We start from the raw sequence: 12,755 nt of genomic DNA, 5'->3' as shown, positions 1-12,755 counted from the left end.
TTTTGCATTGAGGGGAGCAGAGCTGTAGCTGGGGAGACACTCTCTATTTTCAGTAAGTGGCAGATCTCTTTAGTTGACTAAATCAAATTAGAATTGACTATGGATTCTTTTTTCTTAATTTTTTAAATGCAACTCTACGTGTGCATTTTCACAATGAGACACTGGTAACAGCATTACAGGTTTGGGTTGGACATACTCTTCAATAGTTGGTTTAATGAATGTGAATGCAAACGATAAACCAAAGCTACGTGGCTGCATTGACTTAAAGATCTTCATTTCAGCATCTCGCATGTGTTCTGTTGGTTTAATTTCTTGGATTTTCTTCTCTTCACTGAACTTAGGATGTTCCTGGCTCAATACTATGTGTTTCTCTGTGCAGTTAATGCACTGTGGTGGTAATAACTTGTTAATTCATGGCTTGATCACACATTCCATGTGTTGCATTGCCTTTATCTCATAAGATAGTATGGTGAAGCCTCTGGGTTTTAAGGCAACTTAGGAGATTTGGCGTAATAGGCCTTACTTTCAGTCAAATGAAGCCTGCCTAAAAATACTTAATTAACACCAGGCACTGAAAGTAAACACAAATGCAACAGTTGTCTTTAGCATTTTCATTGTACTGTGTACTTATGTGGCAGCATTGCACAGCATATTACATGCTCATGTGATTATTAGAAGATGAGCCCTCACTGGAAGCAGTAAGAAACCTAATATGACATTTGTGCACATTCAGTGATGCAAACTACAATATTTTTTCTTTATTTTTCAGGTTATGAGGTGACAGGAAAGATAGGGATATGATGAAGCACAGTCAGTTGTCAGTAGCTGAATCTGACTATTGCTCACCTTTTCTGTATAGGCTGACTTCACCAAGTTTAACTAACTGTTGACAAATATTGAATAATGTTATTATTCAATCAGTGTATTTTATTAAATAATGGTTCAGAGTAGCTAACTAAGCCACTGTCACTTTCCCACTGAAAAGTCACATCGTAGAAGTGCTATCTATGATCAGTGCAATAAACCAGATGAAAAGTAGTAGCTCACTCCATGAGGGAGCTGATCACTATCGGGTGAATAACATAGTCAGTGCTCATTCGACAAGTATTTCCTGGCAGCAAACCATGATAATGAGTAAGGTAGGATATCAATATTGACTTTACAATTGATTGAAATTACAACAGGTGATACACATGGCAGCCGGTTTCCTTAGAGTCGGGGGAGAATGGGCCACGCATCTCCCCAAGATGGGATGATAATAATGAGCATGGGGCACCCAAGAAAATATTGCAGATGGATGATAGCTTGCTCCCACTTCTCAACTTGATTGATCAAGCCACCAAAAATTTTCACCAAAGAGTAGTCACACATATCAGTGTGTGTCGCAGACACTGGAAATGTATAGATTATGTACTGTAAACAAAACTACTCAAATAGTTCTCACGTATACAGAATACATGGATACAGATACAAATTGCACCTGCAGACAGGACGAACAATCCCACAACAGTTGATGTGTTAAAAAACAAATAGAGAAAACTTCCAAATTACAACACTTCACTTTTCGTTTCAATACTTACAATGTAATTAGCAATCTGTCCACACAGAATAGTTGCACCACAAATAATTTACTGGGCACAGCTGAGTGAAATTGAGACATCTTCCACTGTTAACGCAAGAGACCATGAAAACAGGTCAGTTAAGGCTGGCTACGTGAGGTGAGATCAGGGGCTACCAGCTTATATGGTAAGCACTGTGTCTGAGGCGTCCTGAGGTTACCACATGCTAAGGCCAAGCAGAGGGATCAGAAGTGTAACAGAACTGATGCAGCAGATAGGCAGAGCCGCTGTGGCATGTTGACCTGATTGATTCACTTCTATGCCATGGTTCTGTTATGGCTTACATGACACAAACTGATGGTTTAGCAAAACAAGGACTGGTCAAGCCTGTATTAATACTCCTTAGTTCTAGTCAGAGGGATAGCAGTCTGCCAGCCACCAGCTCTGAGGGCGGTCCAGCAATGCTCTATGAATCTAGAAGTATCAACTAGTGTCCACCTCCATGCTGTGCACCTCAGTGTGCCCCATGCTGTGCAGCCTCTAGTCTGCATTGTGGGCTGCCGCTCACTCCTGTAATCAGTTGCCTTATCGAGTTGCTGATGCCTTCATTCCACCAGCTAAATAATATTGCACACTGGCAGACTACCTGTCGATGGACGCACCTCTTCACAGGCTGCCGCTTACATCCACGGGATGTTGGCTTCTCCAAGTATCACCACGACTGTTGTAGTTGATGAGCAATAGATGAATGTTTTAATAATGATGTTTTCATGATGATATGTTCAACCACTACCACTTATCCAATCACTGCACCACTCCAACACCCAGGGTGGTTAACTAATGGCCTCCTGACCTCTGCAATCCCAGTTCCACCATCCACCTTAGAGGCCTGCCACCCCCGCCCTCTATATGGTATCAGAAATGGTCACTGATGTCTGTAGCTGGGTCCAGGACCATGTTTTGATCCACAACATACAGTTCAGCAATATGGTTTTGCTGAGTGAGTTTTATATTTTTGTGGCCTTTTTGTTTTGTATACTGCCATGATAACTAGAAGTGAGGTGTATAAGAATGTGAAGGTATAATTTACCAAACCATGCGTACTGGCAGATTTATTACAGCTAAAAGGAAATTGTAGGGAGTACTATTTACAGCCAACGAGGTGCCAGTATTGTAATTTGGCAGGTCACAAACTGCATGTATGCAGCCAGTACCAGTTATATGTAGTACTTGCCAACATTATGGGCATGAGGCACATCAGTGTTCTTGAGTCTTGATTGAATGATCCATTGTACGGATTGATATTTTTTTGTACTTATGCTCGAATGTTTGTGGTAGCTGCCACTGCTTTGTTAATGTGTGATGCAGTTGAAGTATATTGCATTTTTGGTAGATAGAGGTTGGACAAATGCCTGAAAAAATGAGCAATGATGATACAGGAAGTAGACGAATCTGATGAAGCAGATGGCTGAGCTATCACAGAATATTCCCATGTTATGAAGGCATGTGGACACTTTACCTACTTTAATGGCAGATAACAAGTAGAAAATGTGAACTCGCTGGGACAGAAGAGTTATAAGCTTCACTCAGTGTACCTGTTCCTTCTGTAGATTACACTGCAGCTAGCCTGGTGCCTCCTTTCTCGAGTAGAGCGATTATGAATGTGTCAGCATTTATTGACAATCTGGAAGCTGCTGTCAGTCTGGGTAATTGGTAAGACGAAGTATGTTTGTACATGACCAAGTTAAGATTGGTGGACAAAGCAATGTCAGTTTTGTACAGATAAATAGATAGTCACATACTACACTCAGCTGATGATCTACAATTTAGTTAAACTATAGTAACATAACATTGACATAATCAATTGCAATTGTTCAAACGTAGCAAATAAATAACAATCACTTAAGAACACACTCAATACATTTTCCTTTCGGTCACATAGAATTCTTAATATTACAAATGCACAGCAATCCTTCGTTGTCATTAATCAACACCGTCATTATAGATAACTGTTAACGATCAATGCAGCTGCTGGTATCATAGGGAGCAGCTTAGGAACAAACTGTTATTTGGTGCACAATGCCTTAAAATTTGGCAAGATTGGAGATTACTGTTTCTGATGGACTTCCAGAACCAACAGAATTTTGGATTACAGAAAATGTTGCTGGTAATAGGTTTACAAAAATACATGTAACTATTATCCTTACACAAATGTGAATCATCCTGTTCACATACTGCAACTTAAAGTGAATTACACGAAATTATCAGTTACCGAGTTAATGGATCAGTGCTGCTGTATGTCATTTTGTACAGAAAAATTAAAGTAACAAAAGTATTTACTCAAAGTACACAATATCTAAGTAGTTATGAAAGAATTTACAATGGAAAGTGGCAACCTCTATTAACTCCTATTCAATTACCACACAAGATAATTAATTTCAAGAAACATAAAATGAGTTTCTTGACTGCTGGGAATTTGCACTATTGAATAGTACATGTGCTTATACCGAAATATGTCTCCTAGCTCACCTCAAATTTTCAGGGTCATATTGCCTTGAATATTTTCAGTTAATGACTTTTCTAATTAACATGCTCTCTAAACAAATTGCTCAGCTTGATGAGGGCACCTTGAAGACAAGAATGGTGACGGATGAATTTCCAACGCCGAATATAACCAAACAACTGATATGCTTAGATTATATGTTCATCCTGTAAGTCCTAAATGATGTGGCTTCTCATGGATGCAGATCAAGTAAGGAAACTTAGCTCATTTTACAAGAAAAATTACCACAATATGTGTCATAAATGTGTCAATTATGTACACACTTAAATACATAAAATAATCCCTAGGTGGTTGTAGTAAAGTGTCTAAAATGAAATAGCATTGTTACATGAAGTCACATTTACAGTTATGTGGTATTTACTATTAATAACACACAGATAACTCAGAACCTTATGGGAAAGTATACAACTTTCATTACCACAGCTGTAATCATCAGAACATTTGTTCCTTTGGACATTCATTCATGTCTGAAGGGCATTGTCACCATCATTAACTTTCATGATTAAACAATGAAGTAAACAAAGAGAGAATTCCTCAACTACAAAAAGCCTATAGAATCACCTGGCACAGATACAATAAAATATCTATCTCCTGGAATGAAAACCATGGCATCAACAACACAGTAATTACACCATAAGCAGTTTATACATTGCTGACCTTGACAACTGGATGTGAATCACTAATTCAGGGCACAGAAAAACAGAAAGGAAGAGTGCAAAGAAAATTTTTGGCATGTCTGTATAGGAGGAATGTGGATTATAAAGGAATCTTATCAGCATACTAAGAAAATCTGAAATTTTCAGAATGAATAATGACAGCTGAACCAAAATATATGTTGTCATTTGTATAAAGGTTAAGAACAACTGTCTACTTAAAACTGAAAGATATTTTCTGGAAATTGGCATCACAGGTGACATGGATACAGCACAAATTTAAATTCAGAACATTTGTCAATTATCATCAATCTGTGGAGACAAACCAAGAACTGGTACAAATAGAACGTGAAGAGAGGAACCGGAGAGAAACTTCAGTGAGATCACCAATGCAAACTCATCAGCTAAATAAGTTCTTTGTGCTGACAAGTTATGCATATCTGAACTGCATGTACTGCGCCTTTCCAAAGTTTCGTGGTGATGAATTGGATACATAATTTATTAATGTCCATGAAAATTATTAGCTTCTTTAAGACTATTCTTTTCTTCCTGTTTATCACATCTTTTATATTACCTGGAAATGGCACAAATTTAGCATCTGTCAATGTCATTATGAAAGATCATTAACAAATGCAAGAAAAAATAACAGGCATAGGATGGATCCTTCTGAGATATCACCTCCTAAAACCCTTCAGTTCCCGTTACATATATGTAACGTATATTCCAACACTGCTTATAATGTCATAATATGCTTGAAAGTATGTTGTTTGAACTGTTTTGACAGTGAGATTTACAATTTTTTAAAAAATTACTTGTAGCTTGTAAATTCTTACCTACGGAATTCACAGTACATTCTCACTGTAACCCAGAGTTTAAATAGTCTTCTCAATAACAGCAGTAACAGTATCCTTCAGAAATTTTTTACTGTCTCTTGGGGAATACATTATTTTTCTGATCAAGGTTTAATGTCCTGTTAACAATGGTGGTGTTGGCAACAGACCACAAGTTCCCTGAAAATTCAGGTACTTGCTTGATGTTATTTAAGATAACTATAGAAAATCTAGACTGAAGTGCCAAAGCAACTGGTACAGGCATGCATATTCATATACAGAGATATTTAAACAGGCAGAATATGGCGCTACGGTCGGCAATGCCTACATAAAACAACAAGTGTCTGGTGCAGTTGTTACCTCAATTACTACTGCTACAATGGCAGGTTATCAAGATTTAAGTGAGTTTTAATATGGAGTTATAGTCGGTGCACGAGCGATGGGACACAGGATCTCCGAGGTAGCGATGAAGTGGGGATTTTCCCGTACGATCTTCTCATGAGTGTACCGTAAATATCAGGAATCCGGTAAAATGTGAAATCCCCGACATTGCTGCAGCTGAAAAAAGATCCTGCAAGAACGGGACTAATGACGACTAAAGAGAATCGTTCAAGGTGACAGAAGTGCAACCCATCTGCAAATTGTTGCAGATTTTAATACTGAGCCATCTAAAAGTGTCAGTGTATGAACCATTCAACGAAAAATCATCGATATGGCCTTATGGAGCCGATGGACATGTATGGGTATGGAGACAACCTCATAAATCCATAGACCCTGTATATCAGTAGGGGACTGTTCACGCTGGTGGAGGCTCTGTTAGGGTGTGAAGCGCGTGCAGTTGAAGTGATACGGGACCCTTGATACACCTAGATACGACTAACAGGTGACATGTACCTAAGCACCCTGTCTGATCACCTGCATCCATTCATGTCCATTGTGGATTCCGACAGACTTGAGCAATTCCGATAGGACAATGCGACAGCCTACACATTCAGAATTGCTACGTAGTGGCTCCAGAAACACTTTTCTCAGTTTAAACACTCTCACTGGCCACCAAACTCCCCAGATATGATCATTATTGAGCATACCTGGGGTGCCTTACAACACGCAAGAGATCTCCACTACCTCATAATCTAATGGATTTATGGGCAGCAGTGTAGGATTTATGGTGTCAATTCCCTCCAGAATTACTTCAGACATTAATCAAGTCCATGCCATGTTGTGGTGCGGCTTTTCTGCATGCTCGTGGATGCACTAAATGGTACTAGGTAGGTGTACCAGTTTCTTTGGCTCTCCAATGTAAAATATGAGGGCCAGGTGAGAATTTTGAACACACTTCTCCCAAATGTGAATCTAGTGTCTTAATCTGCCTGCACCTCACTCACAAGGAACTCCTTGAGTGCAAGGTCTTTAGTACCATATTTACTCGAATCTAAGTCACACTCGAATCTAAGCCGCACCTGAAAAATGAGACACGAAATCAAGGAAAAAAATTTTTCCCGAATCTAAGCCGCACCTGAAATTTGAGGGGAGAGAAAAGTTTCAGGCCGCACCTCTGAATCGAAACAAAGTTAGTCCATTGTGATATGAGACACAATTTAGGTCGAATGAATGACGATACAGCTACAGTAGTTTGGTTCGAGTCGTAAGCTTAGCAGTTAAGCTTTACCAAGTAGCCATTGCTACGCGTCAGGTGCTCCGTACGCATTTATACGGGTACCCTTCGTTTTTCACGTGCTTCGTCTGGTTTGAATTGATTGCTTATTTTTCTTTGCTCTAATAAGTGCCATTCTCTTTGTTATAGGTGTTTACATCACTCTAAGCTGAAAATGTATTACTGTACTGTGTCATGCATTGTTTGTCGCATTCCGGTAATGTGTGTTCACGACCTGTCGCCGCTCGCGGCATGGCTTGCTTTGGAGTGCGCTGCTGCCGCTTACAATTTTTAAAAAAAAAAAAAAAAGAGGAATCGTCTCATTAGCGAAACAATGGCAAGAGACTGCTATTTGTTGTTATTTACACTGCTGCTTTCTTTGATAATGATCAACAAGAACCAAATAATAAACTGCGTATGATAGAAGATGTTCTGAACGAGAATTTAGCGAAAATTTTTCTGTTTGAAAATCTTTGCAGACGCCTCTTTAGTACATTACTTTCTGCACAGAAATTAGACTCATCTTAGATTTAAAAATCTACTCAATTGCCATGCTTCATTTCTGACTGTATCACTATTAGGCATAAGAATAATACGAATATAAATATGACATGATATGTGTATTCTTCCGCGTTTCCTGTTGTCTCACTCTAGTTCCGTAGTTTATTAGGCAGACAGGATTTAAATGAGATACCAGCAAACACGAAAGAATACATGGCAAAATGTTTATATTGGTATTATTCTTATGGTGAAGAGAATACTGCATGTGATTCACAATTCATAAACGTTCCCATTAGCAACCATCTCTTCTCACAGGTAGGAAAAAATTCAGAACGTATGTTGACAAACATTGCAAACAGTCTTGCCAGTCGGATTTTCGTAGTACATTGATAAGCTGCTACATTCGAAGATGAACAATACGGAATTTGTATTTACTTCGTTGGATAATGTATGAAAATGCAGTGGTCGAAATTCGGGGCGGAGAAAAAATTTCATCTTCCACCTTTTTTTAAATTTTGGCGCCAGTATTTATCTTTGTGCCTGCAAAGCATGCCTGTGTAGCGCTACATATATTCGACGGCAGAAGTTAGTTGTGGCGGCACCTACCAACATATTTTAGCACTTCCGCTTACTTTACACTCGATTCTAAGCCGCAGGCGGTTTTTTGGATTACAAAAACCGGAAAAAAAGTGCGGCTTAGATTCGAGTAAATACGGTAAGCCTCATTTGAAAGTGTTGTGTTAACAGTTATGACAAGGCAAATATTAGCTGCTAATGACTTGCCACCTGCATCAGGAGGGCAACAGAAAATGTGTCCCTGGCTAGTGCAGAAATCAACCTTCTATGGGATGTATGTATTAAACTTCACAAAATAATCATAGTCAACATTCAAAAGAAACCATTAACTTGCACCATGAACACCAAATGAAAAACAGTGCGCCACAGTGATCACGAAGGTTTTTCACCATCAAGTTTGAAGGTGAACTCCTTGAGAGTTACAAACCATGCAGAACGTTCAGCTAGGTAGTCACTCTTAAAGAATGCATATAGAATCATATTGGTGTAACAGGGTGATGAGAACTGTTGGAATGTGATGGAATGCAACTGAATGTGGAACAGTGTGTCATGGAGATTATCATGAAACTGGCTATCCTTTAAGGCCATGGAAACAAGAAACACCCAGAGGCTGAATTCGTCCAGTGGTTAGATAGTATGGACTGCAATGGCGCGCGCGCGCGCACGCACACACGCACACGCACACACGCACACACGCACACACGCACACACACACACACACACACACACACACACTTTTAAGGAGGCATAGTTTGCTCTAAACGAGAGTGATTTTTATTCGCAGGCCAGGAATCGAGCAAAAACAAGTTATTTTGCCTAGCTATTGGCCAAAAGCAGGGCTCATACCATAGTAGTAGTTCTCTTAGCCCTTTTCCCCACTCTTACTGCTGTAACGTAAGTATTTCCTACTGCCAATGCAAAATCACGCACACTAGAAAGAATCATATGGGGCAGAGTACTTCCACCTTCTTGCAGCACAATAAATAACTTTCCCACCAATTTAACATCCAGATTAACAGTCAGTATAATTGTATACAAATGCGTTAAGGCATTGATATTAGTTGATCCAGATATAGCTCTGTTGGTACCTTTAATTTCCAGGGTTTCTTCCACATGCATTTCCTCTTCAAATCTCGATTGATCACAGTTGATAACAAATTCCTTACTGAATAATAGGATAAGTTTGTTTATCTCAGCTCCAAATTTTTAGGCTGATTCCACAGTTTGCTATGTGTCATCAGGTTGATACTTTGTTTGAAATTTCATTACCTTTACATCTTCCAATTCTGTAGCACTCTTTGAAGTTATGCTACCATCCACTGCTTCCCTTGAAATCATTGTAATCTAAATTGCACGCAATTTGATGTGCATATCGTACACATCCTGTAAATTGTATTGAACATCCCTGCGATGCACAAACAACAGTTTTTGTAACAAGTGTACCTTGTCCGCCCTTGAACATCTGTAATTTTTATGTGCACTACATGGTCAGATTGCTGCAAACTTATTTAAATCTGTTCATAATGATTTTTTTACATGCTGCATATGATTTTCCATCCAGAGCCACAGTTCCTATCTCCAGTGTTATCCAGTTATGGACAATTGCTGTCCAAGGAGCTGGTACTAAACATAATTATGCACATCGAAGATCAGCAGCAGCATGATAAAAAACAATTATGAACAGACTTCGAATACGTCCATAGCTATATTCACCATGTAGTGCAAAAGACAAATCATACATAATCAAGGGAGGACAAGGCACACTTGTTACAAACACTGGCATTTGAGCATTCAAGGATGCTCAATACAATTTAGAGGATAGACACGATAGCAAACCTACTATGTTATGCACATCAAATTGTGTGCAGCATAGATTACAGAAATTTCAAGGGAAGCAGTGGATGGCTGCATAACTTCAAACACTGCTACAGAACTGAAAGACTAGAGATAATGAAATTTCCAACAAATCACCGACTAGATGCACAGTGAACTGCAGACTTGGCCCGAAAATTTGTAGATGGGATAAACAAAATTATCCCATCATTCAGTAAGGAATTTGTTTTCAACTCCAACCAATCAAGATTTGAAGAGGAAATGCATATGAAAGGAACCCAGGGATTAGGGGTACCAAGAGAGTTGTATCAAGGTCAACTAACATCAGTGCCTTTAATGCATTCATATACAAATGTGCCAGCTGTTAATCTGGATGTTAAATTGTCTACAAAGCTATTTATTGTGCTGCAAGAAGATGGAGGTGCTCTGCCCCCCACAAATCTTTCTCGTGTGTGAGATACTGCAAGGGCAGCAGGGAATACTTATGTCACAGCAGCAAGAGCGGGTAAACAGGCATAAGAGAACGACAACTATGGTATGAGCACTGCTTTTGGCCAATTGTTGGTCAAAATAACTTATTTTTGCTCAATTCCTGGTCTTCATATAAAAATCACAAACTATGCCTCCTGAAAAGTGTGTGACATTGGAGTTCATACTACCTAACCACTGGGCAAATTCAAATTCAGCCTCTAGATGTTTGTTGTTTTCATGCCTGTAAAACATTGTGGCACTGTCTATAGTTACACCTTAAAGGATAGCCATTTTCACGATAACCTCCACAACACACTGCTTTGCATTCAGTTGCATTCCACGACATTCCAACAGTTCTCACCACCCCATTACACCAATATGATTCTATATGCATTATTTAGGAGTGGATACCTAGCTGAACGTCATTGGTTTGTAACTCCCAGTGAGTTTGCCTTCGATCTTTATAGTGGGAACCTTTGTGATGACTGTGGCGTACCATTGTTCATTCGGTGTTCATGGTGCAAGTTAATGGTTTGTTTTGAATGTTTGTTGAAGTTTGACTATGTCTATTTTGTGAAGTGTAATATGTACGTCCCATAGAAGGTTGATTTCTGCACTTGACAGAGCCTTATTTTGTCGCTCTCCTGATGCATGTGGTTAGTCATTAGCAGCTAATATTTGTCCTGTCATAATTGTTAATACAACACTTTCAAATGAGCCTTACTAAAGATTAAAATTATGATCTCGCACTCAAGGTGCTCCTTGCAAGTCAGACCTATGACATGAACCACAAAGACACACTTACAATGAAATCAGCAGTGATTAATTAGCGTATAGAATATAGCTGTTTGAATTACATTTAATGACCCAAAACAATTATAAAAGATATGGCTCACAATCAAGAAGCCTCTGTTTAAACAGTGCACGGTAATGCTATTTAAACATGTGCTTGCCACATGATCTTAGCATTTTGAGTGCTCCATGTGATGGACTACATTCAAAAAGGTTCATAAGGGGACATTCAGTTTTCTGACTGACAAACTCCTCATTTATTACTACACCTCGTACAAAAACGTAAGATTATAGCCAAAAATACAATGTAGTATTGCAAGTTTCTGTGATGTATGAGTATTGAAAGTGTTGCAAAGGCTTCTATTGTGTCACTAAATACCTGTAAATGTCAACAAGGCCAGAGAAATGTGAATACTTCCGTGCAATGACCATTTATGCCTTTGAATTGGGTTTGAGTGCAAACCAGTACTAAGAGTGATTGCATACAGAATTTGAAGATTCTTCTCCTTCAATGATCATAGTACTGTTGGTTTAATGAGTATACAAAATAAAGAATTCTCTTTAATATTAACGTTCATTTGAGCACTTGGCCACAGCTAATACATAAGAAATTATATTTTGTGCTTGTAACATTCACTATGCTGTGACTATGCTTGCCTGAAACACCCATTGCATTGGGAAAATGGCAGTGTAGTCTGGTCCTGCATCTATCTCACACTTCCTGAGTCAACTTCTTACAAGGGAAACTCCTCATCGCCCTCTGCCCCCTCAGATTTAGTGGTAAGATGGCCCATGGACAGCCTGTCAAAAACTGAACGCAGATCAAGCATGAAAACAGAAAGTAGTTGTACTGAACAGTGAAAAAAGAAGCAACATTGAAACAGTGAACGGTCCAAGCTCAAGATATGCAACATCAAAGAAACCGCAGTGATCATGGCATTGTGGTTACGTGGCAATGGAGTTGGACTGCAATGAGGGAGATCCGGGTTCACATCTCCCTCATGCCCCATTTTCTTCACAAAATTATGAATTGTCCATCCTGATGTGTCTGTTCACTATATTTAAATTTGTGTCTGCGTTGTGTTGTAACATCCATTTGCAACAGCGAGGTGTAAGGAAGGGACCTCCAGACATATGTACCTCCTATTTGTCCTACACAAGTAGCACGTGATATGACTCTTGCGTTCTGTTTTGGAAGAGTGGTGCGATTGGCAGTTGCCCTTGTTAGAAATCTGTGCTGTGATACGAGTAGCTCTAGACTAATACTCAGTTTCATAACAGTTCTCCAACCTAGTGAACAGTTATGTTTCAGTAAAACACGTT

The 12,755-nt window shown here is 39.1% G+C and overlaps 1 protein-coding gene across 1 annotated transcript in view; it reads right to left on the bottom strand.

Annotated features, from left to right (window-relative positions):
• LOC126248002 (zinc finger FYVE domain-containing protein 9) overlaps positions 1-12,755 on the bottom strand; it is a 383,986-nt gene that overhangs the window by 229,271 nt on the left and 141,960 nt on the right. The gene's annotated exons all lie outside the window — the stretch shown is intronic.

This window comes from Schistocerca nitens, chromosome 3, assembly GCF_023898315.1.
Source record: "Schistocerca nitens isolate TAMUIC-IGC-003100 chromosome 3, iqSchNite1.1, whole genome shotgun sequence".
NCBI classification, from domain to species: Eukaryota; Metazoa; Arthropoda; class Insecta; order Orthoptera; family Acrididae; genus Schistocerca; species Schistocerca nitens.
Note: the sequence above shows the minus strand (reverse complement) of the source record. Positions and strands in the feature narration are given on the sequence as shown.